Source organism: Hylobates moloch, unplaced genomic scaffold, assembly GCF_009828535.3.
Source record: "Hylobates moloch isolate HMO894 unplaced genomic scaffold, HMol_V3 SCAFFOLD_6, whole genome shotgun sequence".
NCBI classification, from domain to species: Eukaryota; Metazoa; Chordata; class Mammalia; order Primates; family Hylobatidae; genus Hylobates; species Hylobates moloch.
The window spans coordinates 117,073,573-117,100,850 of NW_026652281.1; the positions used below are offsets into that span (position 1 = coordinate 117,073,573).

Sequence of the window (27,278 nt, forward strand, 5' to 3'; positions counted from 1 at the left end):
GCCAAGTCTTCACAAAGGCCCACAAGGCCCTATTTGATCTGGCACCACTGCTGCTCTAAACTCCGCTCATTCTACTGTAGCCATATGGGCCTTTTTGCTGTTCCCCAAACATGCCAGGCATGCTTCCACCTTAGGGAGAACTCCCTCTGCCTGAAATTCCTTTCACCATGATATCTACCTGCCTAGCTCCCTTACCTCCTTCTTATCTGCTCTAATGTCACATTGTAATTTAGGTCTACCATAACCACTCTATTTAAAATTGCAGTCCACCCCTCTGCACTCCCATTACCTCCCTCCATTCTTTTTTTCTGATAATATTTATAACTTTCTAAATATTATTTAATTTGCTTATTTATTATGTATATTATTGGTCTCTTACTACCAGAAAGTAAATTCCATGAGGGCAGAGATTTCTGTCTTCTCAACATTCCAAGCACCTGGAAGAAGTTTTAATATATAGGAGGAACTCAAATATTACTCAATGAATGGATAAGCCCAATGTAATGCCTAGCACATAATAGATGCCTACAAAATATCTTATACATGAGTGAATGGAGAAATAAATGTTCTATTTATCACTAGACTGTGAGTGTCCCATGGGCAGGGATGTGACTTATTCCTCTTTGTGTCCCCAGTACCCAAGACATTAACGGAGATTCCATAAACGTTGGTTAATTAAAAGAAAAAAACTTGAAAATGAATGAGGTAGGACTGGATCTGCGCGGTGCCAGCATTCTAGGGTTCACGTCTAAGTATCCTGTTTCCTCCATGGCCACTCCCAGCCTGGAGCTTTCCATTTCAGGATCTTTCAGGATATAATTCTCAATTACTAGAATGAAGTGGTCCAGTAAACACAATGGAGGAAGGGATGCCTCACTCAGGGAGGGCTTCTCTGCAGGCTTTAACCAAGGCTTCACCATCTGACTGCACAGGTAGAGTTTCTAGGTGGGCACACGGTGATCTCAAAAGTAACAGATGCAAAACAGGCTCCCAGACGCTTTAGCTGTTATGTCAGGTTTCCAGGCCCCAAATTCTAGTAACCCAGAAACTGGAAAATCAAGTTACTTCAACAAACACATCCCTTGTGTTTTTCTTTCAAGGCGCCACATCTCAATAGGTATGGCTGGCATTGGCTCAGACACCTTTGTAGCCCATCATTCATTCTACACTGGGGAGGAAGGGAGCAAAATGGCTCCTTATGCCCAGGTTATGGGATAGGCTGGCTTCTACTTGCCACGTCCTCAAGTTAGGGAGGAAGCAACAGGCCTTCCTGACTCCAGAGCCCTGCTTTCAACTGGAGAACATAGAGGTTGTCACTTGCAGGAGAGGCAGAAGGGGTGGTGGTGAAGGAGAGCTTGTGTGAATCTGGAAGTCAGGGAGAGGAGTTATAACTCTGCTACTGTCCAATTCTATAACCTTGGGGCAAATGATTTCACTCTCAGGGCCTTAGTTTTCTCAATTTGAAACTGAAATTTTGGACCAGATAATCTAACTATATGATTCTAATAAAACTGAACTATTATTGACCTCTCTAAATCAATAGTTTGGGAACACAGCATTGTCTGCAATACACTTGCCTGAACATCCATCTTGACTCTCTCCTCAGTTCAGCTGTCATTCATTCATAAAATTAAACATATCCTAGTGTCAGCTATGTGCCAGGCATTGTGCTAGGGCTGGTATACAGCAGTGAATATGACAGAACAGTCTCTGCCCTCAGGAACTTATAGGGAGACATCAAGCGATTTTTTAGTTACTACCATAAATAAGAGTTCGAAAGACGTGGAAGTGATAGTGACACTATGTGAACAGATGTAGCACATCTATGGCCTTGTCTGGGATTCTAGAAAAACCTCCTTAAGGAAGTAACATCTGAGCTGAGCTCAGAAGGGCAGAGTGGAGTGAACTAGGTGAGGAGGAGGAAGAGCATCTCAGAGAGAGGGAAGAACACGTACAACTGGCCTGCAGCGTGGTCATCTCATGGCAAGGCTGGTGTGGCCAAGGGCGGAGTGTGGAGCAGGGGGCAGAGATGTTGCTAATGAAGTCAGCACAGGTGAGATCACACAGGGCTTGGAGGCCATGTGAGGGTTTTGTTGTAATAGATGCTAAAGAGATTGGAGCAGAGTAGGAATGGCGGACTTAAATGTGATCGGTCTTGGGTTTTTAAAAGCTCATCCTGTGGAGAATGAACTCCAAGAGCCACAAGTCAATATAAAAAAAACAGCTATGAAGCAAATACAGTAAAACAGATGAAAGATGATCAGTATTGACATGGGTGATGTTAGTAAAAAGCAGATAGACTCCAGAAAGATTTAGGAAGTAAAAGTGATAAGATGTGGGGAGTGGGTAAGAAAGAAGGGAGCACAAAGTGCAACTTAAGTGGTTAGATGAGGGAACATTGTTAGAGGGCCAAGTTTGGAAAGGGGGTAAGAGTTTCACTGGGGCATGTCCAGTTTGTGATATCTACGAGATATCAGGTAGAGAAGATGAGTTAGAAGGTGAATATATGAATCTGAAGCAAAAAGGTCTCCAACTACAGACCTCTCCAACAACTCTATAGTTGGAGACCATATTTTAAAATTGGGTAGACAGGAAAGAGCTAAAAAACAGAGAATGGAAGGAGCCCTCAGAGAGAAAGGAGGACAACTAAGGAGGTAACATAATGGAAGCCAAGGGAACAGCACATTTCAAAAAGTCAGGATTAGCCAACAGCATCAAAGCGCTGACAGGAGAAATAAGATGGGGAATGAAACATGTACATTAGGGTCAGGAACTAGAAGTTCACTTAGAGCAGTTTCGATGGAGTCGGAGATGGGAGAGCAGACAAATGCATGTGAGAAGAGAAGAGGTCACGATATAGAGACAAGAGGTACGAACTGTTCTTTCAAGAAGATGGGTTGTGAAAGAGAAGAGAAAGATAAGTGGTAATTTAAGATGGGAGAGACGTGAGTATGATGAAAGATGAATAGAAAGGACTCAGTAGAGATGAAGAGAGAGAATATGCAGTAGAGAGAAGGAAAAGTCAGTGGTGTTAGGCTCCTGAGAAGGTGAGAAGGGATGGACCACAGGACATAGTGGGAGGACTGGCCTCAGATTAGGGACATCTGTTGCATCAGAGGGGAGGAAGAGAGGACCGATAAGTATAAAGGTCAGTTTACATTCATCCCTCCAAACATGCAAAGTCATAAAGTTAGCTCTGCCAATTTTCCCAAGAAAAACCTCAAAATCTACAGGCCCATGTGTTCCTGGTGGGCAATGTAGATCCCAGGAAGCGAACAACCTCTACAGGCCCTATCTTGACCCCGGTAGAAAACTACACTCCGTTCTCTGCAAAGCTCCTGAGTCAGAACAAGGTAAAATGGGAGCTGCTGCAAGCTGAGCTATCCACAGGTCATGTGATAGGATCTCTGGGAGATGGCCCAGGCATAACCAGGTCAAATGTGGGGACGTGATTGAAAACGGCAATGAAGTAGAAGAGAGGTCTCAAAGTGCCAGCCTGCAGACGAGGGATGGGTGTGTTAGCAGGGAAAAGCTGCCTCACCACTCCTTCGTATGGTAACTTTAGAAGAGGAGAAGGGAGGCACAGCCTCGCTGCCTGACAGAACAGTATCTGATTTAATGCTGTAGTCCATAGTGAAATGCCACCCACATCATTGCCCAGCCACCTAACTGATAGCTTCCAAAGTCTGGAATCAAGGGCAGTTTCTCCAATTTACTGTCTCATAGCCGTGGCACTTGACTCTAGGATGAGAATTCATCAGCATCTCTTAGCCCAACTGCAAAAACAGCACTAATACATAGAGATTTAAGAGGACAACAAGCGCATGCCAAGGTGACAAGGAAGCAGACGACCAACAGATGCTGCCAAATCATAGGTCAGTGCTTGACTCCTGCAGATCCAGACCAACACCACCATCCCCAATCCACATCCTGCTCCTGAAGCATGCTCTCTTTTCAAACCTTTGAGGCACTCCTTTCTTGGACCACAGAGGAGATACTCATTTACAGTGCCAGTGTTTCTAACAAAAGCTCATCCTCAAGGGAAAATCAGCAGAAAAGCTGAATTCCGAATGCAGAAGAAGTGTAGAGGGACCCTACTTGGTATGCTGCCTCCTAGGTCCCTATTATCCAAAGTTCCCAAAGCACAGGGGAAGACAGAAGGAGAAGAAAAGGCAGGGAATCACGGGGAGGTGATAACTAACACTTAGCAGGCTGCCTATAATAAGCAAATGACATAAGAAAAATAAACACAGCTCTGGGGAGAGGTGCTGCCAGTGCTGCCCTAGCAGGCCCAAGGACTCAAGGGAGTCATGCTGGGCTAGAAACCCGGTTATTTCTAGGGCACCAAGCAGCATTGACCTGAATTAGGAGCCACTGGAAGCAGGGGCCACAGAAGGGCTAATCAGAGGCTGAAAAACACAGCCCAGTTCCAACAAGGGGGCCTTGGTCACTCCATAACCCCAGAGTTGGGGACAGGGAAAGAAACCACAGAACCCGTCAAAGAACGAAGTCCAATCATCTGTTGAGCCTCCACATTAGACAGGAGGGAACAACTGGGTAATTCGTAAGAGCAAATAATCCCCTTATCAGCCCTCTTTGTTTTCAGACTGGCTCTTCCTAGAAAGCACGGGTTCAGGCTGCTCCGAGTGCAGTGGTGTTTACAAGTAATGGGTCACAACCAGTTACAGAATTCTTTATCCCTTCTCCATGCCACTGCTTTCCTTGGCTAGCCTAAAAATAATTTTTTTAAGAAAGTATAAGTTCAAATTAGCTCCATTATAACTCCTATGACAAGCCTGGAACTCTCCTAATTGTTTTGAGCCTCAGGTTCTTAGATGTAAAATTGGAAAGGGAGGGCCCACCTCCCTAGGTTGTTGTGAGACTCAAAGAAGTAATGTCTGTAGAAGTACATGCTCAATAAATGTGAGTGTCTCTTTCTTATCCCTCTTTGGGGCACAATTTTGGCTCACTGCAACCTCTGCCTCCTGGATTAAAACAATTCTCCCACCTCACCTCTCGAGTAGCTGGGATTACAGGCACCTACCTCCATGCCCGGCTAATTTTTGGCATTTTTTAGTAGAGACAGGGTTTCACCATGTTGGCCAGGCTGGTCTCGAACTCCTGACCTCAGATGTCCATCCGCCTCAGCCTCCCAAAGTGCTGGGATTACAGGCATGAGCCACCATGCCCAGCTGGCATTCATATTCTTAATTTTAAATTTTTCATCTGTATACTCTGAACGTACAGCAAGAGGACAGAGGATTAGTGGCTCAGAAGTCTCCTTGCTATTCAACTCAAAAGGTGGAAAGTCCACACCCAGAGAATCAATAAGAGACTGAAACAATAAGAATTGGTACTAAGTAAGCAGCTCTGGATTTGTAGTAGTCAAATCCGAAGCACTTTCAAAAAGTAAAAAGAAACGAGTACACACTTCTTTGGTTAATTCATCCTAAAGAAAAACTTTGTGAATAGCTGATTTCTTGTCCTGCCACTTGGAGGGTTTATGTTATGGATTTCCAGGACAGAGGTATGAGACCCAGCTCCTCAACTTCTAACACCTAAAAGCCCAATACAGTCAAACCCAGCATAACATAAACTGTTAACCAAAATGCATCTCACTTTCCACTTTTAAAAGGAAAAGAAATGATGCCAAAATGTCATTAGGGATTTTCTAATCAATAGAAAAGATACGTCCCAAGATCCAGACACATATGTTCAAGCTAAACTTCTGCTTCTGGAGATCTGTGCAATGAGAAAGAATGCCCAGGACACACTGAACGATGCTCAAAGACAGACTGAGTCTGACACTTACTGAAGCAGCAAATGCACCACTGCATTTTAGCAAGATCTTCTCCAAGCAAAGGTTGAGAAAAAAATAGCTTTCATGTAGAAAAAAGAAAAAAAGAAAGTTTGCATACATAGCCCACCTGCCTCAGAAAAGAGTTAGTTTATGTCATCACATCCTCTATGCCATCATTTATAAAGCACAGACAAATTTCAGAGATGTTCATGTGTGGGGGTGGAGAGTAGGGTGAGTATATCTCGGAGCCAATGAAGTAGGACATGCCTGCCAGAAGAAATACTCTATCCCGTGTCTCAAACTCCTACTCTGTGGCCTTGCCCTTTAAGTCCTTGGCAGAAGGACTGTGAGTAGGTTATGCAAAAGGCACTCTCAGAGCATTAATCTTTGAGTGAGCAAACTGGTTCACAGTTGTAATAATAACAACAGCATATTTTCATACAGCCCTTGGCAATCTTGAAGCACTTCCACAGACATCATCTCCTCTGATCCTCACAATATCCCTGGTAGGTAAGAAAAGCAAATATCATTAGCCCTATTTTATAGTTAACAAAACAGGCTCAAAAAGGTCAGTTGTCCCAAGGTCACAGAGCCAGTAAGTGACAAATAGAGTTTAAACTGACATCTCTGTCTCTCTGCTAGGTCTGTGCTTTCTGTTTTATGAGACAAAGTCTGAGGTTAGGACTATTTCAGCATGTCCGGTGAAAAATTCCGTAAGTAATGCCTGACCTCTGAATTTTGAAGTTCTGCTTCTACTCACCACTGTATTGCTATGAATGGTCCTTTAAGCCCTAAGGTGGGTATGGAATACTGGAATGGACCATACTTTTCCTATGCCCTGGAAGTCACTGTCCATGACCTAAGAGAGAGCAATCTCAGCACGTTCATGTCATACTACACAAAGAACTCAGGATTCAATAAAATATCACCTCTGCAACAACAACATGAGCATGGCCTAGTATTTTATTAATGCCTTCTTGAGTTCAGACAGAAGGGCCATGGGATTCCTGAATACACAGGCAACAAGGACAATGAGAACTTGATTCACCTCTGGTGGCAGGGAGACCTCTGAAGAGCAAAGGTGGAGAGTAAGAAATGGTCTCCCAGCCTCAGAGAGGAACACAACGCATGAAACAAGCTGATAAGGCTTTCTGTAGGGAATATTAAGTTCATCCTGAAGAATAGCTTAGATATCTGCATGCATGAAAGAAGGCTCCATCCCCAGCCCTCAGCTCTTTCCTTCCTACAGTCAGACCTCCAGGAGTCCTCTGCCCTTACAGAATCAACAATCCCTTCCTTATTTGTTTGCCTGGACTTCTAATTCTACATCTCCAGTCCAATCCTCTCACTTAGGCTCCTGCTTTCTCTCAAGGCAGTCCCAGCCTTCTCTCTTACTGCTTTTCCAACTCATACTTTATGCTGCAGCCTAACTAGAACCACCTGTCATCCTAGTTCAGGTTTGTAGAACTAGGTACTGAACTAGGCATTGTACAGTGTGCTGGTCCCAAAACATGTTTGAACTTTCTTTCTTCATGATTTTACTCAAGCTTTTATGTCTACCAAGAAAGACCCGCCCCTACTACCCACTACCAAAATCCAACTTGACCCATCTTTCAGGGTCTAGCAATAATTCCATCTCCTCTGGAAGTCTTTTCTGATATCCCTAAATACATATTTGTCCTCTCTCTCTCCTTCCTTATGTGCTACTGTTTCTTACAGCACATGATTTAGTACCCTTATGATTTCACCATTTGCCATTTCCTCATTAGCCCTTTACAAGCTTTTTAATGCTATGTCCATGTTGTACTCATCTTTACTTTTCATGCAAAGGGCTCTGCACAAAGAAAGCATCCAATAAACATTTGATCTACTATCTACCATATTTCTGCTCAGTCTTCTATCAACAAGAGGAAGTCTAGCATAGACAGCCTGGGTTCAGAATCCTGGCTCTGCTATTATAGCGTTGTGATCTTGGGAAAATTATTAACCTCTTTATACTTGAGTTTTCCCCTTTGTAATAAAGATGATACTAACAGTATTTATTTTTATATGATTATTATGGGAACTAAAATGAGTCAACATTTATAAAGTGTTTAGAACAGTGCCAAGTACATATTGTCACGTATTTGTTAAGTAAATAAAATAATTGACAAATGCATCATTTTCCTTCTTAAAATTTCTTTTCCTCACAATTTCTCCATTTTTGTTAATGGTGCTACTATTCTTCCCAGCTTTCCAAGATCAAAACCTTGACCCTTTTTTTCCTCCTTCATGCCTGCTACTCAGCTCATCACCAAGTCTCACAGATTCATGAAAGACGCTGCCTAGTTTACCTGCCTCTTCCCCCAGTTTCCATGGCTTCTAGGACTTTATAATCCCCTCCTTGATCTCCAGAACATGCACCTCTACCCAACTCCAGTCCAGTATGAATTGTGTATACAAAGTATTTGCAAACATTCCTCTCTTTCCATCACATCCCTGCTCCAGTACCTACAATGGCAACCTATCACCTCCAGAACCAAGTCCAAATTCCTTTGTCTGTCTCCACAGATCCTCTTTAATCTGGTCCTGCCCTCCTTTCCTAATCTTATCTCCCCTATATCTCTACCCCAACCATGCTAATATCCTTGTGGTCCTGTAAAGACATCTGCTTGTTTCTACCTCTGCTGACATTGTCCTTTTGGCCTAGCACCCTATCCCCTATCTGCCTAAATCCCCCAAATCTATTCATTCAAGACTAACCTCCAGTCCTAACTCTGTACTAGAAAATTTCCAGCCCTAATTAATCTTCTAGTTCTCTGAATCCTATAGTCTATTTTACCTTTTTGCAATTATTATATTTTGCTTTATGTCACTTGCTACTGATTCATGTGAGTTTGATATCCCCAAATGGACTGTAAACCTCTCAAGATATATGATTACTAGACCTCCTTAGCATCCTTCAAAGAAAATAACCAATCAAGGAGCTTAAAAGAATTCCTTAACCAATATTTGATTTTGAACTTGCCTCTTACTTCCTTTTGGAGTCAAGAAGTGGAGAGAATGGGACTGCACACCCATCTAGCTGATCTTATATGCTGTGATCACAGATGGTGTGGAAACCCTACCTGGGGGATTTGCTATAGCCAAAAAGCCTGTTCCTTCTGTTGACAAACGCCAACAATCTCTGTAATCTAGGTTGCCATATGGTTCGCCCAGCCCTGTAGCAAAATTGGTTTCTCGGTAATATCAAAGAGACCAAGCAGGCCAAGTCTTCTATCTATGGAGTGCAGAGAGGTCACCTTGAGCTGACCCTACCAAAAACAGGAAGGCGCAGGACCTCCAAGGACAAGCCAAAGTCAAACAGACGTAAAACTGACATCCCCTGAAAGACCTGTCAAATGAATCTAGCCCTTCTCTGGAATCCAGCAACAGGCTCCCTCCCTCAAGACTCCTGAAACTACCCTAGAGGAACCCAGCTGGGCAGGGCAGAGTGACGAGGTTACACTATCCTCACTGCATGGAGAGAGATGCCCAAAGTCATAGTTTTATTTTTGTTTTCGTAGTATCTGGTCCTGAGGGTTAGTAACAGAGTAAAACTTTTTTTTTTTTGAGACGTAGTCTCACTTTGTCACCCAGGCTGGAGTGCAGTGGCGCGATCTCAGCTCACTGCAAGCTCCGCCTCCCAGGTTCACACCATTCTCCTGCCTCAGCCTCCTGAGTAGCAGGGACTACAGGCGCCCGCCACTACACCCGGCTAATTTTTAGTAATTTTTAGTAGAGACGGGGTTTCACTGTGTTAGCCAGGATGGTCTCGATCTCCTAACCTCGTGATCCGCCCGCCTCGGCCTCCCAGAGTGCTGGGATTACAGGCGTGAGCCACCGCGCCCGGCCAGAGTAAAGCAATTTTATCACCAAGCCAGTTGTCCTAATTTGGGAGGGACGATCCTCATTTTTTGATCAACTCTTCATCATTTCCCCATGCTCCCTCCTTTGTGGATTTCAAAGGCAGGAGGTCAGTCCCCCATTATCTCCCTAAATTGCCCTAACCTCTCCCATCCAATTATCACAATCACAGACTTATGGAAGCTGCTCGGGTTTGAGACTCAGAAGGAAATACAGGGGAAGTCCAGCTTCAAGAAAGGAATTCAACATTTGAGACATCTAGATTGTCTCTCAACCCAGGATTTTGCTAAACTTTTCAAAGAAAAGCTCTAAACCCATGCAGTCTCTATATTTCGAGGCTATTTTTATGCCACTTACCTAATAGGCTCAAACACTCTCTTCACAAGCTCTCACAGCTGAAGAAGAAACTACAATTTGCTGAAAACAAAAGCCCAGAATATAAGTACAACCTGCTCAAGGCCATACAGAAAGCAGTGGACTGAGGCTGAACCCAGGGAGGCTGATTTCCAGGAAGGACTTTCATTATTTCAAAACAAAACAAACCCCTGACAAGGCCTGATTAGTATCCTCTTCCTCAACTAAACACACATAGCCCAACACTCCTCTGGGCCACGTAAAAGCAGCTGCTGTCACTTCTGCTTGCTGGATTCAGACTGCAATTCTGCCATTCCTTTTCAACAGTCATCCTGTGCACATATCTGCCATCTCTGTAACACAGCAGAAGGCTCTAAGTATCAAGAGGGCCCTGGATAAATCACTTATGATAAATAAGCCTCGATTTTGAACCAGCTTTCCTGGCTATGTTCCTTGGGTATGGCACATGTAGGTACACTGCAGAGTCACATAGAAGAAATTGTTTCTTCACTAATTTTTCCCTCAGTTAATGTTTATTGAGCTCCTATTATGTACCAAGTACCATGAAGTTGATCGAGATACAGTAGTATAAAAAACAGCCATATTCTCTAATCCTGAATAATCCTTTCAAGGTGCTTCCCACAGAAGCTAATAAAACACAGATTCAAATCACATATCAGAGATTTGGCTTTTTTTCTAAAGTGACTGTCTCAATTTACTGCCTTCATATTTCTACCAATATATACGTACCTAAGGTCAGTTTCCTTCCATGAGCCAGATGCTTATTCCCAATGGCCAGTTTTAATCCCAAGATAAAATCCTAAGGTCACTCTCTTCAAGTCACCCAGCAGTTGTTAGTTAACTTACATAAGGCACAAAAAGATAAAGAAGATACATCTTTTGCTGCAGCTCCATCTTGCACTCACGAAGCTCACAGTCTGGAGGACCGCACACACAGTTGCCCTCCTCCCCCATCCGACTATGCCAAGTGATAGACTAGGCCTTGATGTTTGCAGAGGAGCAATGAACTGCCACAGAAACACAGGAGGCCATGATTCATTCTGACTGAGGGGATCAGAAAAAGCTTTGAGGAGAAGCGGAATCTGAGCTAAGCCCAGAAGGAAGAGGAGGCAAGAAACTGACTGAGAAGAGGAAATGGAAAGGCATACTAAGCCAAGGAAACAGAATGAGCAAAAGCACTAAAGAATACAAATGTAAAATTTGTTTGAAATTGTCAAGTAGATCATTTTAGCTATGGCAAAGAGTAAGTGTGAAAGAGCGGACTGAAGGATCACAGATAGGTAGGAGCCAAATTGTGGAAGGTCTTGCATGCCCTGTGAAGAAGTTTCTCTTTATGCCACAGGACATAGGAAGCTATTGAAGATTTTTGGGTTGGGAAGAGATAATTACTCTGTTTTAGAAAGTGAATTCTAGCAATAGATAATAGAAGAGAACAGAGACTCTGAAACTAGGGAATTCCATTTACAGCCACTAAGGCAGGCTAGGTGAGATATAAGTATCCAACTAGAAGCCAGGCACAGTGGCACATGACAGCAGGCCCAGCTACTTGGGAGGCTGAGGTGGGGAGGACTGCTCCAGCCCACGAGTTCCAAGCTGTAGTATGCTATTATCACACCTGTGAACAGCCACTGTACTCCAGCCTAGGCAACACAGTAAGATCTCATCTCTAGAAAAAAAAAAAAGAAAAGAAAGAAAGAAAAGAAAAGAAAAGTTCCAACTAGAGCATCATGAATGAAAAGAATTGGATTGGGGAGACTTTGCAGTAGTAAAAACTGTCATGACTCGTCAATGTCCTCTATACAGGGGATAAGAGTGAAAAAAGAGTCAAAGATGATTTTGACATTTCTAACAGCTTGGAAGACTAGATAAATGCTGTTACTTAGGGTAGGAGTGTCCTAAACATAACAGGGTACGGCAAGAAGATATTGAGCTCAGTTTGAGACTTTTTGAATTATGTCTTTCGTTAAGACCCTGGAAAGATCAAAGGCAATGCCTCAAAGAATGTTTGAGACAAACAAAAGTCCTTCCATGGGTCTTTTTTGTTTTTGTTTTTGAGACGGGGTTTCACTCTGTCCCCCAGGCTAGAGTGCAGTGGTGCAATCACAGCTCGTTGCAGCCTCAACCTCCCAGACTCAGGTGATCCTCCTGCCTCAGCCTCCAGAGTAGCTGAGACCACAGGCATGCTTCACTATGCCTGGCTAATTACAAAAAAAGAAAATTGTAGAGATGAGGTCTCCATATGTTGCCCAAGCTGGTGTCAAACTCCTGGGTTCAAGCAATCCATCTGCCCTGGCCTCCCAAAGTACTGGGACTACAGGCATGAGCCACTGCACCAGGCCTCTCCATAGATCTTCAGAATGTGCCTCACAGATCCTTTCTATTAAATAATAGGAATTCTACAAATCTTAAAGAGTATTATCCCACTGCAGCCTCAGAGGGAACTCAAAGTAGAGAAGAGCTTATGTTAAGAAGATTTGTGGGTGTGGCTTTTGTCTAAGGCAGTAAACCCCAATAAGATTCACCAGAAAAACCATACACTTTTTAAAAGAAGTATGTAGTAGTCCCCCCCTTATCTATGGTTTCACTTTCCATGGTTTAATACAATAGGATATTTTGAGAGAGAGACCACATTCACATAACTTTTATTACAGTATATATTGTTATAATTGTTCTGTTATTATTATGTGTTGTTAATCTCTTAGTGTGCCTAATTTATAAATTAAACTTTATCATATGTATGTATGTGTAGGAAAAACATAGTACATATAAGGCCTAGTACTATCTGCAGTTTCGCACATTTGCTGGGGGTGGAACATGCCCGCATGAATGGGGGGACTACTATACTAGCAGGAACATCACCAGCTTGGATGAAAAGGGACATCTACAAGTAGGAAGCAGGCTGAGAAAACTGCTTAGCTGCAAACACGGGCTACATCTTACGGGAAAAAAAGGGTAATTCAGAGGACAGAACCGGGAGCCATAGGATAGAACAACGAACAGTGAAGAATCATTCCCAGGCAATAGGACTGAGCCCTACTCCCATGCCAGGCTGGATTTCAAAACTGCTAGGGACTAGCAACAAATGTTTCCCTCCTTTCTAAATGGAATCATCTACTGTAGATAGAAAATTAAAGAGACAGGCCGGGCGCGGTGGCTCACGCTTGTAATCCCAGCACTTTGGGAGGCCGAGGCGGGCGGATCACGAGGTCAGGAGATCGAGACCACGGTGAAACCCCGTCTCTACCAAAAATACAAAAAATTAGCCGGGCGTGGTGGCGGGCGCCTGTAGTCCCAGCTACTCGGAGAGGCTGAGGCAGGAGAATGGCGTGAACCCGGGAGGCGGAGGTTGCAGTGAGCCGAGATCGCGCCACTGCACTCCAGCCTGGGCGACAGAGCAAGACTCCGTCTCAAAAAAAAAAAAAAAAAAAGAAAATTAAAGAGACATGACAACTAAATGTGATGTAGGATTCTAGATTGGGTCCTAGACCAGGAAAAGGCCATTAGTAAGACAACTGGCAAAATTTGAATAAGGTCTATAGATTAGCTAATAGTATTGCATCCGTACTATTAATGTCCTGGTTTTAATCATTTTACATGTTGTGTCATTTGAGGAAGCTAGGCAAAGAGTATTTGGGAACTCTGTACTATTTTTGCAACTTTCTTGTATTATAATAAGTCTGAAATTATTTCAAAATCTGAAGAAAAAAATAAAAATAGTCATTTTAAAATGTAAGTGTTACCAATTTTTTTAAAACAGGCATCTGTAGTAGTTATCCCAAATCTATCTCAGTGTTGTATTTGGTGTGGAGGACAGATAACTTGTCTCTTGAGTTCACAGTCTTCAGATCAAGAGGAGCAGTACTCGAGTTGCTATACCCATGGAACCGCATTGAGGAGTCTCAACTTCACATAGGCCTGATTGAGACGATGAGACCCTGACTCCTGAACCTGAGCCTGATGCCATAATAGATGAGACATTGACCAGGGGGCCGGGGGGAGGTTTTGGGTGGAGATGAGTATATTTTTCATGTGTGAAGAATGTAAATAATTTGTGCCAGTGGTCAAACTGTAATGTCCACAAATTCTTTGACCCTCCTTCCACCAAAAGGTGGTGTGTAATTCTCCTCCCCTTGAATCTGGTCAGGTCTTAGTAACTCTCTTCTAGCAAGCAGAATGTGGTGGATGTGATGCTATGTGACTTCTGAAGCTAGACCCTAAGAGACAATAGAGCTTTTATCTGGCCCTCTCTTGGGATGCTTATTCCTGGGCCTAGCCATGGTACTGTGAGGAAACCCAGGCAAGGTCCTTGGTCCTCAGACCCGGCTACACTCCCAGATGAAAACCAGCCAGAATTATCTGCTTGACATGTCAGAGAAGAAACTTTGAAATGACCTTGTCGCAACTACTGACTGACTGTTCAGCCACCATCTGACTAAAATACATGAAAGATACTAAACCTCCTAGCTGAGCCCCTCAATTCCCAGGACTGTGAGAGATTATAACAAATAACTGTTGGTGTGTTAAGCTATTCCATTTTGGGGTGTTTTGCCATACCACAATCGATAACTGCCATAGGCAGGTAGAAACTGGGACTCAAAAAAATTAAGGGACTTTTCCCAAGTTCACACAGCAAGTAAGGAACACAGTCAGGAACAGTCACATACCCATCTGAATCAAAAGCCATTCTCTTTCCACTAATGACAGACACGACAGTAATTGCAGCTAGCCTGCATTGAATGTTTTCTATAAGAAGGCACTGTTCTCTAAGCACTTAATGTGGAGTAACTCACCAAATGTTCATCACAATGCTATAAGGTAGGTATTACTGTGAGTCCCATAATATAGTTGGGAAACCTGAGGCACAAAGAGGTTTATTAATTTTCCCCAGGTTATCCAGCTAGTAAGTCACAGAGTAAGGACTCGCCTTTAAAAGTCAGCTCCAGGCTGAGGCAGGAGAATTGCTTGAATCTGGAAGGCGGAGGTTGCAGTGAGCTGAGATCGTACCACTGCACTCCAGCCTGGGTGACAGAGCAAGACTCTTCTCAAACAACAACAACAACAAAGCTCCAGCGTGCAGCCGTAACCATTCTGCTATGAACAGATGAAACCTTCAAATCAGATTTCATAAATTGAGAGGAGAACCAAGGACAACCCCTAAGGGACTGTACCCTCTACAAAGTGGTCAAAAGAAGACATGGTGATTGAATGACCTAAAAAGAAGGGAGAGGGGAAAGAGGTGTATCAGAAAACCAAACACTATGACAGCATTCCTGGAGGAACCCATGGCAGGATCCACAAACCAGCTTCAATTTTTAAGCCTGACTGGGTCAACTGCAAGCCAACCGTAAGGCTCCCCTCCCAAAGCCACATTGCTAGTAGCAAACTCCTCCGCAGAAAGTAATCTTTGAACCCTAGAATGGAGAGTTAGGTCATTGGATTACTCCCTGAGTCATGTGGACAGAGCAGCACTATTGATCGCCCTTTTCTCCCTCTTACAATGACAACACTCATTCCTACTCCGGAATGATTAGGCTGTTATTTAATTTCAGACATGAGAAAAGTAAACTCTTATACTTAAAAAAATATATATGGTTCATGACCTTGACCCAATGAAGCCCATCAAACCCACTGGGACTCTTTACCAACTCAGTGTTTTCTTTTAGACAGAGCTCCCTAGGATGCACTAGTTTAAGGTGATCCCTTTACAGAACTAATCTAAAACCAATGCCTTTAACTTTTTTACCTCTGTACGACAAGCTCTGGATGTAAGGCAGACCGTTCACCAGAGGCCCTGAGGCTGTAACACCATGCAGGAGAAGCGCAGAGCCCATATTGTCTGTGGGCATAGGTGAAGCAGGGGCAAGCCTGGCAGAGGTGAAAACAGCACTTCCAAGGGAACCAGTCTCAGCTCCAGCTCCCGTTTGCCCTTTCAGTTGGCTGAGTGTAAACCATACACAGTGGAAACCTACTCAGATAATTTACACAGTAAGAAACAAAGACGGAAAGCTCGCTTCCAATCTGGGAGCCACCCATGTGCCTCCCTTCAACTTACAAATTAGATTCTTTCCAGCAGAAAGACCTTTCTCCTTTCTCTCAGAGGTGGTGGTGTCTGGCTCTGCCCAGATGCTAATACTACTTGGCTCTACATGGTGGGATTTTCTTAGCATTGGCCTGAATCACCTGGGCTGAGCTCTGGAGGTGCCATCTGAAAGGAATCTCTGTCAGTACTTGGCCAAGACAACTTAATGTATATGTTACTAAGAGACCAGTGAATGTTACTAGCCTTTTTGGAGAAAGGATTCCTTTTGAAAATGAGACCTGGAATTATGGAAGATGACTTCTGGAAAACAAAACTCCATGTTATGTCCAAAAGAATCCAACTTAAGGGAAACTCAGCCAGATTTACTGGATTTTGTTCCACCTTCATCCTATCCCAGGCTTGTGCCTACCTCCCCATTGGGTCTGTCAGACCTAAGGTCTAAGGAAGGGTTGGGAATTTTATACCAAAAATTTCTGGAAATTTTCCTGATTCTTGGCAATGGGGGCTGAAGAATGGATGGTACATTCAGAGAAGAGCAATTCTATCAGCAGGCCTAAGCAGAAAGGAAGGAAGCCAGGTGGGATGAGGTGGGAGAGGTGAAGCCTCAGGTAAGAGAGGGTCAGAAGTAAAACCCATACAAACAGACTGTGAAAAAGAAACCAACCAACAGTAAGCAGTCAGACAGGCTGTCTTTGGAAGTCCCAGAGTCCTTTAAAAGAAACTCTTCACTTACGGGCCTTGGATTCAGCCTGCAACAACTGGATCCTGTCATGGTCTGCGACTCCTTTCTTTCTTTTAAAAAAAATTTTTATTTTCACTATTTTTCCCCTAAAATCAAATCAACCAATAACAGTGCTAGAAAAGTTGCCCTGGATGCAGCCCTGCTGTTTTCTCTCGTCCAGAGACAGGGATTCAGACATGACAGATCATCTGCTTAATCACTACCTGTTCCATCCTAACTGGTAAATAAACCCTCCTCTCTGAAGCCATACAAAGGTACTCCAGAAAAGAGGCATCGATGGGGCAGTGCTTAAGAAATCTATTGCTGGTCTAAGCAAGTGCGGCAAGATGCTGTATTGAGATCATACCTATGGCCAAAGGCACCAGTGGAAGGGACTCAGACTCAAGGATGCTGAGTGCCAGAGCCTTCTGCAAGGTGGTGTCCAACAGTCCTTGGGAACTTGGAGCTAGAGGAGAAGCCCACACCCTACCCAATACTTCAGCCAAGCAGACATGGCAGAAAATGCCTCATTTCAAGGGAATGGTGTAAGAATGAATATGCCAACGGAGAAACATTAGGAGAAAGCATTGGGCTCCCACCACCCCCCCTTTCAAAACAAAAACCAGTGATCAAAGGACCAGTACTGGCCTCCAGAAGCCCCCAAATTGTCTACTAGGCAAAAAAGGTGCTACTCCTAATTCGTGATCTCAGCTTACTACAAAAAAGGAACCTGGTCATACCTCTTACCTCTGAAGGTATTCAGCCTGAAGCATGAACAGGCCAGATTAAGAGTGCAGCTGGGTATTCCAGTGAGAGACCAGAATAAGGAATATCCAAAAAGCTCAGGTGGCAAGTGAAACTGGTAAATTTTGCAGAATGCCAACTAACCAAAACACAGAAAAAGAACACAAGCCAAAATATTGACATACATGAGGAAAACTACCTAGAGATAATTCTAAAACTCAATAAAAGGGAACAATTACTTGCAAGAAAATAAAGAAACTATGGACTCTTAAGAGAAAAAAAAAAACAGAACTGAAACATGACCGAGAAGCAAAATTCCACCCTCATCAAAATGTCTGAAGGTACTTTCCATGGTTGTCCCTTAGCCTGGGCTGTCATTTGATGAATCTTGAAATGTGTCTAGGAAAAAAGTGGGCAGTAGAGAAAGCAAATGTTCCCACTGCTCCCTTTTTACTTGGCAATACCAGCAATCAAATATTAACTTCACCATATTTTAAATTACTGCCCCTAAAGATCTTACCACCAGGTAAACGAGATAAGATACTGACCCATCGAAAGATAATTAGCAATGTGTGGCATTAAATGATAAGTGTTATATAAATAATATAGGCCACAAATACTAAGACTTTAAGAATAAGAAAAAATAAAGACTACTTCTTGAGGTCAGGGGATTCATGGCCAGCCAAGGACCTGAGGGGTAATAATAAACAACAAATATTTAAAGGAAGAACCCACAAATACATTACTTTCTGTATTTTCATTTTCTATAAAACGAAGATAGTGATAGCACTTAATATAATTGTTATGGGTATTAAATGAGATCACGTATGTAAAACAATTAGCAGTCTTTTTCCTACAAACACTTAAAAAGTTTCCTACTTTCATCAGGTTTCACATATCAATTAATTATTTAAAATAAAAATAAAATCACACAAACTCAAAAAATGTCACCTGTTACATGATCACATCTCTATTCCTCTGACCTTGGGAAGCCACTGGATATATTACAACTCACTACAGAAACAAGAAAAGGATGAATGATTCAGTGTGAACCCACTCCCAACCCTGGAAACCCCCAAATCAAAGCAGGATGGGTCAGGGACCCTATCTGAAAATAAGGAAGCTTTCAGCCATTTTCCAGGGACTTTCAGCAACTTCTCTAGACAACAGTAAAGATGTAAGATAAGACCTACCGAAGTCAAAGAGCAAGCCTGGCAGGACTCCAGAACTTGGTTCACCCCACCAGTATGATAGGAGTTTGAAAGAGACACTATGGAGTATGGGTCTTAGTCCTCCCATTTGTGAAACAGAGAAAAACAGTATCTATCTTCAGTCTTCTCAAAAAATTGACCAGCACGTACCCATGAGCACATCAAGATCTGTAGGCTACTTGGGATCTCCACAGAATGAGCATTCATATCCTGGGACTCACATGGGTGTCTCCACAATGAGACCACACACATAACCCATTCTCTTCTCACCACCACCTCCACCAGATCCAGCCCAATAACTCTCAAGTTGAAACAAATGGGAATATCCGGGTGAAAAACATAGTTGTTCATAAAACTGTTTCCTCTTGCCTGCCCCTGGTCTGCTTCTGGAACTTAATATTTTAATTTACCTAGTCTTCCTGCTCACATTGGTTAATAATTAACATTTTTCAAGGAAGTGATATGTTAATTATTTTACATGCATTATTACATTTAATACTCATAGCAATTCTATTAAGTGCTATCACTATCTTCATTTTACAGGAAACTAAGACACAGAAAGTAACCTGCCCAATATCACCCAGCTGGAAAATGCAAAAGATGGTTTCCTTTTTTTTTTTGAGATGGAGTCTCGCTCTGTCACCCAGGCTGCAGTGCTGTGGCACGATCTTGGCTCACTGCAACCTCTGCCTCCCAAGTTCAAGTGATTCTCCTGCCTCAGCCTCCCGAGTAGCTGGGACTACAGGCCCGTGGCACCACACCCAGCTAATTTTTTGTATTTTTAATACAGATGGGATTTCACCATGTTAGCCAGGATGGTCTCGATCTCCTGACCTCATGATCCACCTGCCTTGGCCTCCCAAAGTGCTGGGATTACAGGGGTGAGCCACTGCGCCCGGCCACAAAAGATGGGTTCCTTTTCTGAAGGAAGGGCAGCTATGAAAAACTTTTAGCTGAAATCATACCTAATCATGAAAGTCTGAATGTTTTCCTGCATGAATAGAAAAAGAATGTCTGCCTTTATCACTTCTATTCAACATTGCACTTTGGCAGTCCTAGCCAGTGTAATAAGGCAAGAAAAAGAAACAAATGAGAAACAGATTAGAAAGGAAAAAATACATGTCTTTTTTTCATTGACAACGCAATTATGTATATAGAAAATCCCGATTAATATACAAAAAGAAAGTTAATAGAACAAATAAGTGAATGTATTCAGGTCACAACATACAAAGTCAATATATGAAACAAAACAAAACAATGATATTTCTACATACTACGATGAGTAACTGAAAAATGAAATTAAATGAATAATACCATCTATAATAACATGAATAGAATACTATAGCAAAAAAAAAAAACGAAACTTCCAGCTAAATTTAACGAAATATGTGCAAGACCCATTCACTGAACTACAAAATGTTACTGAGTTACTCTTAACCTAAGCCTTCAAATACTACTTACATAATTAAGAATAATTAATCAGTCTAGCATTCAAGACTGATTAAAATATCACCCTAGGCTGGGCGCAGTGGCTCACACCTGTAATCCCAGGACTTTGGAAGGTCAAAGTGGGAAGATCACTTGAGCTCAGGAGTTCGAGACCAGCCTGAGCAACATGACGAAACCCCATCTCTGCAAAGAAAGAAAGACAATATCACCCTAATCTACCTCTCCAGGCTCATCATTTTCGTTCCTCTTTTATTTTGTTTTTTGTTTTTTATTATTCCACAAACATCCGCCCTCTACTACTGAGAATGCTGCTCTTGCTGCATGAAATACAATAATCAATTGATTCATCTCTATCCCCAAACTACTCTCACCTCAGCTATCTCTGATTATTGGAAACCCTTCTCAAACTACTTCTCCAAGAAACTTTCTTTAATCTTCTAACCAGATATTATCTTTCTTTCCTTTTTGACTCTTCTCCTCCTCCCAAAAGCACTATGTTGGCATATCTTATAGTGTTTATCATATTCTAAGTTAAATTACCGTTATATGATTGTAAGCTCATTGATGATGGCGACTGTATCTGATGCAGCTCCTCTAAAGTAACTTGTTCTTTTCACAGAACATATATTTAAATATTTGTCGAAGCAAACATTTAAAAGATTGAATTAAAAGAAAGTTCTTTTTGCAATAAAACTTTTGGAATACCAGATTGCATCACTGTCACAATAGAATTCATGATGTCCTGACTTTTGCAGCCATTTTGTGACCTTCCTCTCATTCAATTCTGAGGAATGTTAATTCAGCTTGGCTTCTGTTAGTTGGATCAATACCAAGATCAAGACCAAGTAAAACATCCCAGCATAAAGGACAAAGACAGATCCTCAGTCTTTATATAACAGATCAGGGAAAGAAGGTGTAAGGGAGCCAGTGTCCTCAGCACAGGGCAGGAAACTGGGACTGATAAACAGAACCACTGTGGATTCTGTTTCTGGGGAGAGAAAAAAAAAGTAATCTGATCATCACATCTTGGAGGTCTGCGCTGCTTGCAGAATACAGAAGCTTTCTACAGTACCTGTGCCTCTGCTGCTCTAGAAACATCTGCAAGGGTAAATGAAATGTTAACCACCAGTCTTGCCCCACACTCAGGAGTCTAGCAGCACAATCAGGTCCTGAACAGAGGCATAGAGCACAGCTGACACGCTCTGGAAGTGTCAGGCCTCTGTCCCAGAGAAGGTCCCTGGAGAGGCCATTTGTCTTACTGCATATACAAAGTGGGAAGGGAATGTTACTGTAGAATGGAGCTCATATGCCACACTCTCCCAACTAGCCAGAGAAGGAAGGCTCCTTAACTTAACTTCATTTCATAATTATCAAAAACATTATAGCTGATTAGCAGCAATTAATCACACTCCATAAGTGCGAATTTGTCTTTTGACCCCAGACTGGCAAAAGCTTCCTAGCTCTTTGCCTGGGTACAGAATGTCCTTTCATGTCATCCTAATACCTTTTAATCATCCTCTATGTGTGCTTCAGTTCTTACAACCTGACATGGAGCTCTAGCTCAGCAAGATTCATCTGAGCGTATTACTGTTTTTAAAGAAGTCTACTTTAATTAAATATAAAAGTCATTGTTCAAACTTGTCATAATTTAGCACTTCTACCGATTAATTCATCTACTTTCCCTAGTTTCCTAAAGAGTTCCCTGTATCATCCCTTGAAATTCATAAACTGGACTTATTTCTATGTACAAATTCCAAAAAGTAAGTGGGAGGAGAGGGTTAATTTGCTAGAAACAAGTAAGACAAAAATCCCCACACCATATACACCCATCCATCCAAACACAAAATTTGGGGGGAAATTTCTTTGACTTTTAGTGCAAATTATACTAACAGCACTTCAGATCTTGCAAAGACAGATCTAAGAACAAGTTGTTGAAAACTGCATTGGGGAAACTTCAGTGATACTGGTATCACCATTCCTTTCCCAAATTTTCAAAATTGCCAAATGCCACTAAGCAAACAGCGCTTAGAGGGTTAAGACTTCTGCTGTTTTGATATCTGCATATTTACTTTTTTCCTATGTATCCAAATGGCAATTCCCTGATCCTCTGAAATTTTAACACTATGTTCAAATCAGTTACCTTAAACGTACTTCAGAACAGTATTCAGATAGCTAAATTCCCTGGGATTGTACCAGCTGTGTATGAATATGGTCAAAATCAAACTCTTCATTGACAACTGGGGTCTCTGGCTTCTGAATGAAAATCAAAGCAATCATGCACTGTGGAGTTTTCTCTTTTTATCTGTGAAATCACGTGATCTCCCACATGGACACTACTGTGAGATCACCAAGCATGTGAAAAATAAGAATTGCTGTATGGGTTGAGATGCATCCCTAAATCTCAGTGATAAACCTTTGGATCTCTCCTTTGAGCATCCCAATTAAGACATAAAATTTATTGTCATGGAAAACTTAATGGCAAAGTATCTGAAAAATAAGTTGGTATTTTCATTCCTGAGTCCAGAATTACATTTGTGAGGTAAGGTATTGAGGAGAAAAGAGGATCCTTTAATGGATACTTGAGATAGAGGACTCAGAGATCATTGGAACTAGGTAGATAAGATCTTGGGCTAGGTTAAGAAAATATGTATTACCTGGGAAGAATTTACCACAAAATTGGCTTAATGGCAAAATTAACATTCTCCCTCTGTTGAAAGAAAATATAAGACTACTTTGGGCCGGGTGCTGTGGCTCACGCCTGTAATCCAAGCACTTTGGGAGGCCAAGGCAGGGGTGGATCACGAGGTCAGGAGTTCAAGGCCAGCCAGGCCAAGATGGTGAAAACCGGTCTCTACTAAAAATACAAAAATTAATCGGGCGTGGCGGCGGGTGCCTGTAATCCCAGCTCCTCAGGAGGCTGAGGCAGGAGAACCGCTTGAACCAGGGAGACGGAGGTTGCAGTGAGCTGAGAATGTGCCACTGCACTCTAGCCTGGGCGACAGAGCAAGACTCCGTCTCAAAAAAAAAAAAAGACTACTTTGAAAAACATTGTGTTTTTAGAGAAACACACACTTCAAGAATAAATTATTCGTGAATATTTTACCAGAGAGCCTTAAAGCTGAGTAGCTGAGAACGGGGGTTAAAAAGGAAACTTTTCATCATATATTTTTATGTATTTTCTGAATTTTGAGCCATATAAATGTGCTACAGCTCCAAAAATATAAATATAATTTTATAAAGAAAAAACTAATTGATATTAGGAAATAAAATTTAAATGTCCTACATAAAAGAGGATGGTAAAGGGGAAGCACACTTGCCTTGATTAGGGGCCGAGAGGAAGTTAGTCACCTAGATTGTTAATAGACCACCATCCCTAGCTCTCAAACTATTTGTTAATTCAAACCGACGGTTGTTTTATTTTTGTTTAAATTTGGGGGTGGGCAAGTAGTAATCTACCTTCCAAAAGAAAAAAAATAAGAGGGTCTTTTCCAGCAAGATCTTTATTCTCCACTGCTCAAATCCCATTAACACTAATCAGCACAATGATTAAGCACATTGTGGTTAAGTACTCTAGTTGATAATGATTCTTTTGGAAGAAAGGTTCCCATAGCGACAGGTAAAGGCTATCATCAAACTCAGCTTTTCAGCACAGGACTTGATGTCACAGGTCAGAGAGTTAAGATTGTTTTAGTATTAATCTGGAGGCTTTCTTTAACTTCACTTGACTTTATCCATTCAAATGACACTGATGGAGAGTCCTTCTATAAACCAGGCAAAGTATGAAACACAGGGGGGCAGGAGAGCTAGGAGAAAGAAGACCTCAAAGATAAACTATTGTTCCTGCCCCAAGAATGCAGTCTGCCGAGGAAAGCAGCCACTACAAGAAATAATGACATTAGGGTGGTAATTCAATCGTTAAATCTACAACCATGCCTTGTCCTCATCACTAGGACTGGTCAGTTTCTAATCTAGTTTCACTTTCCCATCTTCAAGCTGCAGCACAGCTGGGTTTCCAGCTGGCTGGGGAAGAAAAGATTCTTTAAATAAACAGCATTTAAAAAATATGTAGTCGCTTTTGCTATGCTGAATTTTGTGAACCACCTTTCTCTAATATGTGAATCTGGGTGCCACATTAATTTAAAACTATCCTAAAGAATGTAAAATTCCCCAGGAATACACCTTTCCTTGTTTAACAACAAAGTACACTCTACACTGGAAAACTGCTAATCAGGAAATCCCAAAGAAAGAAATGATCTTTATTTTTTATGCTATTTACTGCATCTATTCAATAAGGAAACTGCTTAAAAACATGAATATAAGAAAACAGCAAGATAGGGTATAATTATACCAAAATATATGCAACCATCTTTTAAAATGCAGGACTATTTGCAGAACATGATGTTTTTACAACATTGTACAGAGTTGCTAATCCCTGCAAGGCCTTTCTAACTCTTTTTCCTCGCCTTTCCACAGAAGTCACAGAAAACACCTCTCTCCATACATGCAATCTTCTAAGAAATGCAAAGATTTTACTCAACTCTATCACCAGATGTGCTCTTTCTGGATAAATGATACACATTAGATATGTGAAAATATCACTCTGGCAGGCCTTGCTCTTCCAGAAAGACCCCTGTCTACCTTTCCCCACCTTAGATCACAGACTTCAAGTCAACATTTCACGGTGGAAAAGAGCCATTTATGAGGACTGATAAGAAGAGGTCCAGTGTGACCTCCAGCATTGATGCTCCTGAGGCCAATTTTTAAACACAATATTATCCCTCCATATTTTACCCCCCTCCAAAAAAAAAAACCCACGGGCTTTCTAGATGACCTCCCAGAGAACCACACCTCTCAGAACCTACACACACTCAGACCTGAAACCAGCTAAACAAAGCAACAATGCAACCTCAGTTGCTCAATGTAACGGCCATGACGACAGTTTCCAAGTGCCAGTTTCCCTATTTTGCAATGGGCAAATCTGCTCCAAGGAGAAAATGTTCCCAATGACCCTGTGGCCCAGAGGGCTTTCTTTAGAATAGAAAACAGAAAATGAATTTGTTAGTTATTTCCTGCTAAGCACAAGGACAGTGTTGTGGTTAGTTAGGATGATTTTGTTTCCTTATTTAATATACCATTACCAGTACATGTTTTCTTTAACCACATAGTAGAAAACAAGAAAATGCAGTTTCTGCTCTTCTGTTATATTATCACCAATTCCACAAGTCTCACAAATATGTCCTTTAATTTCTAATTCCCTTATATAAGGCTCCCCAAAATGGTACCTATTTATATACTTTCCTTTGAATATCAATTCAAAGCAATTTTTTTTGCATTCTAAAATGTTTACTGCCATACACATTCCTGATCCTTGATAATTTGTGATATGTGGGGGCCCTTCCTTTACCAGTGATTGCAGTTCTAAATGTATCTTTTTAAGAACTATACTACACATGCTATTTTGATAACATGAGACGATCATAACCTAGAAACAGACCATATTTCTGACCCTCAAATCTTTCATGATTTCTGCATTCAACTGTTAAGCTATTAAATACCCACTAGAACAAACAATGTGTAATTGATAAGGTATATTGTGTTGGGGGAAGAAGAAAGTAGGAGGAGGGAGACAAGGGAGCAGAGAAGCCAGTTACTCTATGGGGTTATCTGACAAAGACCATCAAGTCCTCAGCGGCCCAGACTAGGGATTATGTGGAGATGTACATGGTGCAAATGCAGGAGCAACTCACCAACAACCAAACAGAAGCTGTCCTTGGACAAGGTTCAATAAATATTTTTACTATCTATTTTCCACTGTACAATACTGTTTCAGAGCTCCCCAAGGGATCTCAGATAAAATACTTAATAGAATAAAAAACTAGAAATTCTTAGCTGGTCTCTACTTGTCTTCATAAAACATTTCAGAAGATAAAACCCATATTAAAAAGCAGTCAACAATATTCCTAAGGATAATGTCAGAGTGATAAACTGCTGTTATCCACCAAAGTTTTCCCCTCCTTATTAAGACATTGCCAAGATTCTTCTCATTAGAGTGATCACAGTTTAACATAGTTAGTGCCTAGATACACTCCCATAACTAAACTCCTAAAATTTGCCTCCTGAAGGGGGTGGGGGAGGAAAGCTTCCAAAAATCATAGGTATTGATCTAGAAAGATGAAGGCAGCAAAACTTACTTTGCTACTCAAACAAAGCCTGTCTACACTACCCAGAATCAGTTGGTAAACTGGTAAACACACCAACTTCTATAAGAGTACAGGACATCTATCATAATCCAGCGATTACACAGTCCAGCAAGTCATACCGCATGCCAACAAATTCAGCTTTAGTTGGGACAAAACGAAACCCCAATTTGAATAAGCAGGAGACAGGCTTACACCAAATACTCCAGTGTGGGACAATTTGATTTGAAATATCTTACAAAGAAGTAAGTACTGGATTCAGGGACAAGAAGAAAAAGCTCTTAGAGTGACATTGCTTTGGCTTTTGACATGGGAGACTTCCATTCCCAGCTGCAGAGATCTATAGATTTCAGTGTTCTGTTTCTAATCACCTGCATTCCTGTGCAGCATCCAACATCATGAAGATGAGAGATGCAGTCAAATACATCCGGCGGGTAAGACGTTAGAGCTGAACTTAAAGCATTCAGCAGAAGTTACTCTCTTTCATCATCATCACAATCAACAGACCTTGTAATTCCCCCAGAAACAGCTAAAAAAAAAAAAAAAAAAAAAAAAAAAAAAGGCGTCTGCTTGCTAGTCTTAAGAGAAGGGTGTGCTACCTGCTTAGCAAAGACAGGCAATCACGATGGAGAAAAAAACTGGAGCCACATGGAGGACGGAAAACAGTAGCAGAAAAAGTCCAACTCTGCCTGCGCCAGCGGTGTGGATGAGCAGAGCTACGAGCCCAGGAGAGGAAGGAGGGGGCGGGGGCGATCATTCCCTAGGAGAACTTGTAAGCGGAGGCCTTCACAGCCTGGGAGTCTGCCCAGCTGCTCCTGCAGACCCTGCCAGCCTGGGCACGGCAGGCCCGCGGGAG

The 27,278-nt window shown here is 42.0% G+C and overlaps 1 protein-coding gene across 4 annotated transcripts in view; it reads right to left on the reverse strand.

The window, feature by feature from the left end:
* The window catches only part of NRG2 (neuregulin 2), a 196,530-nt gene that overhangs the window by 167,845 nt on the left and 1,407 nt on the right, over nt 1-27,278 (reverse strand). The window lies entirely within an intron of this gene.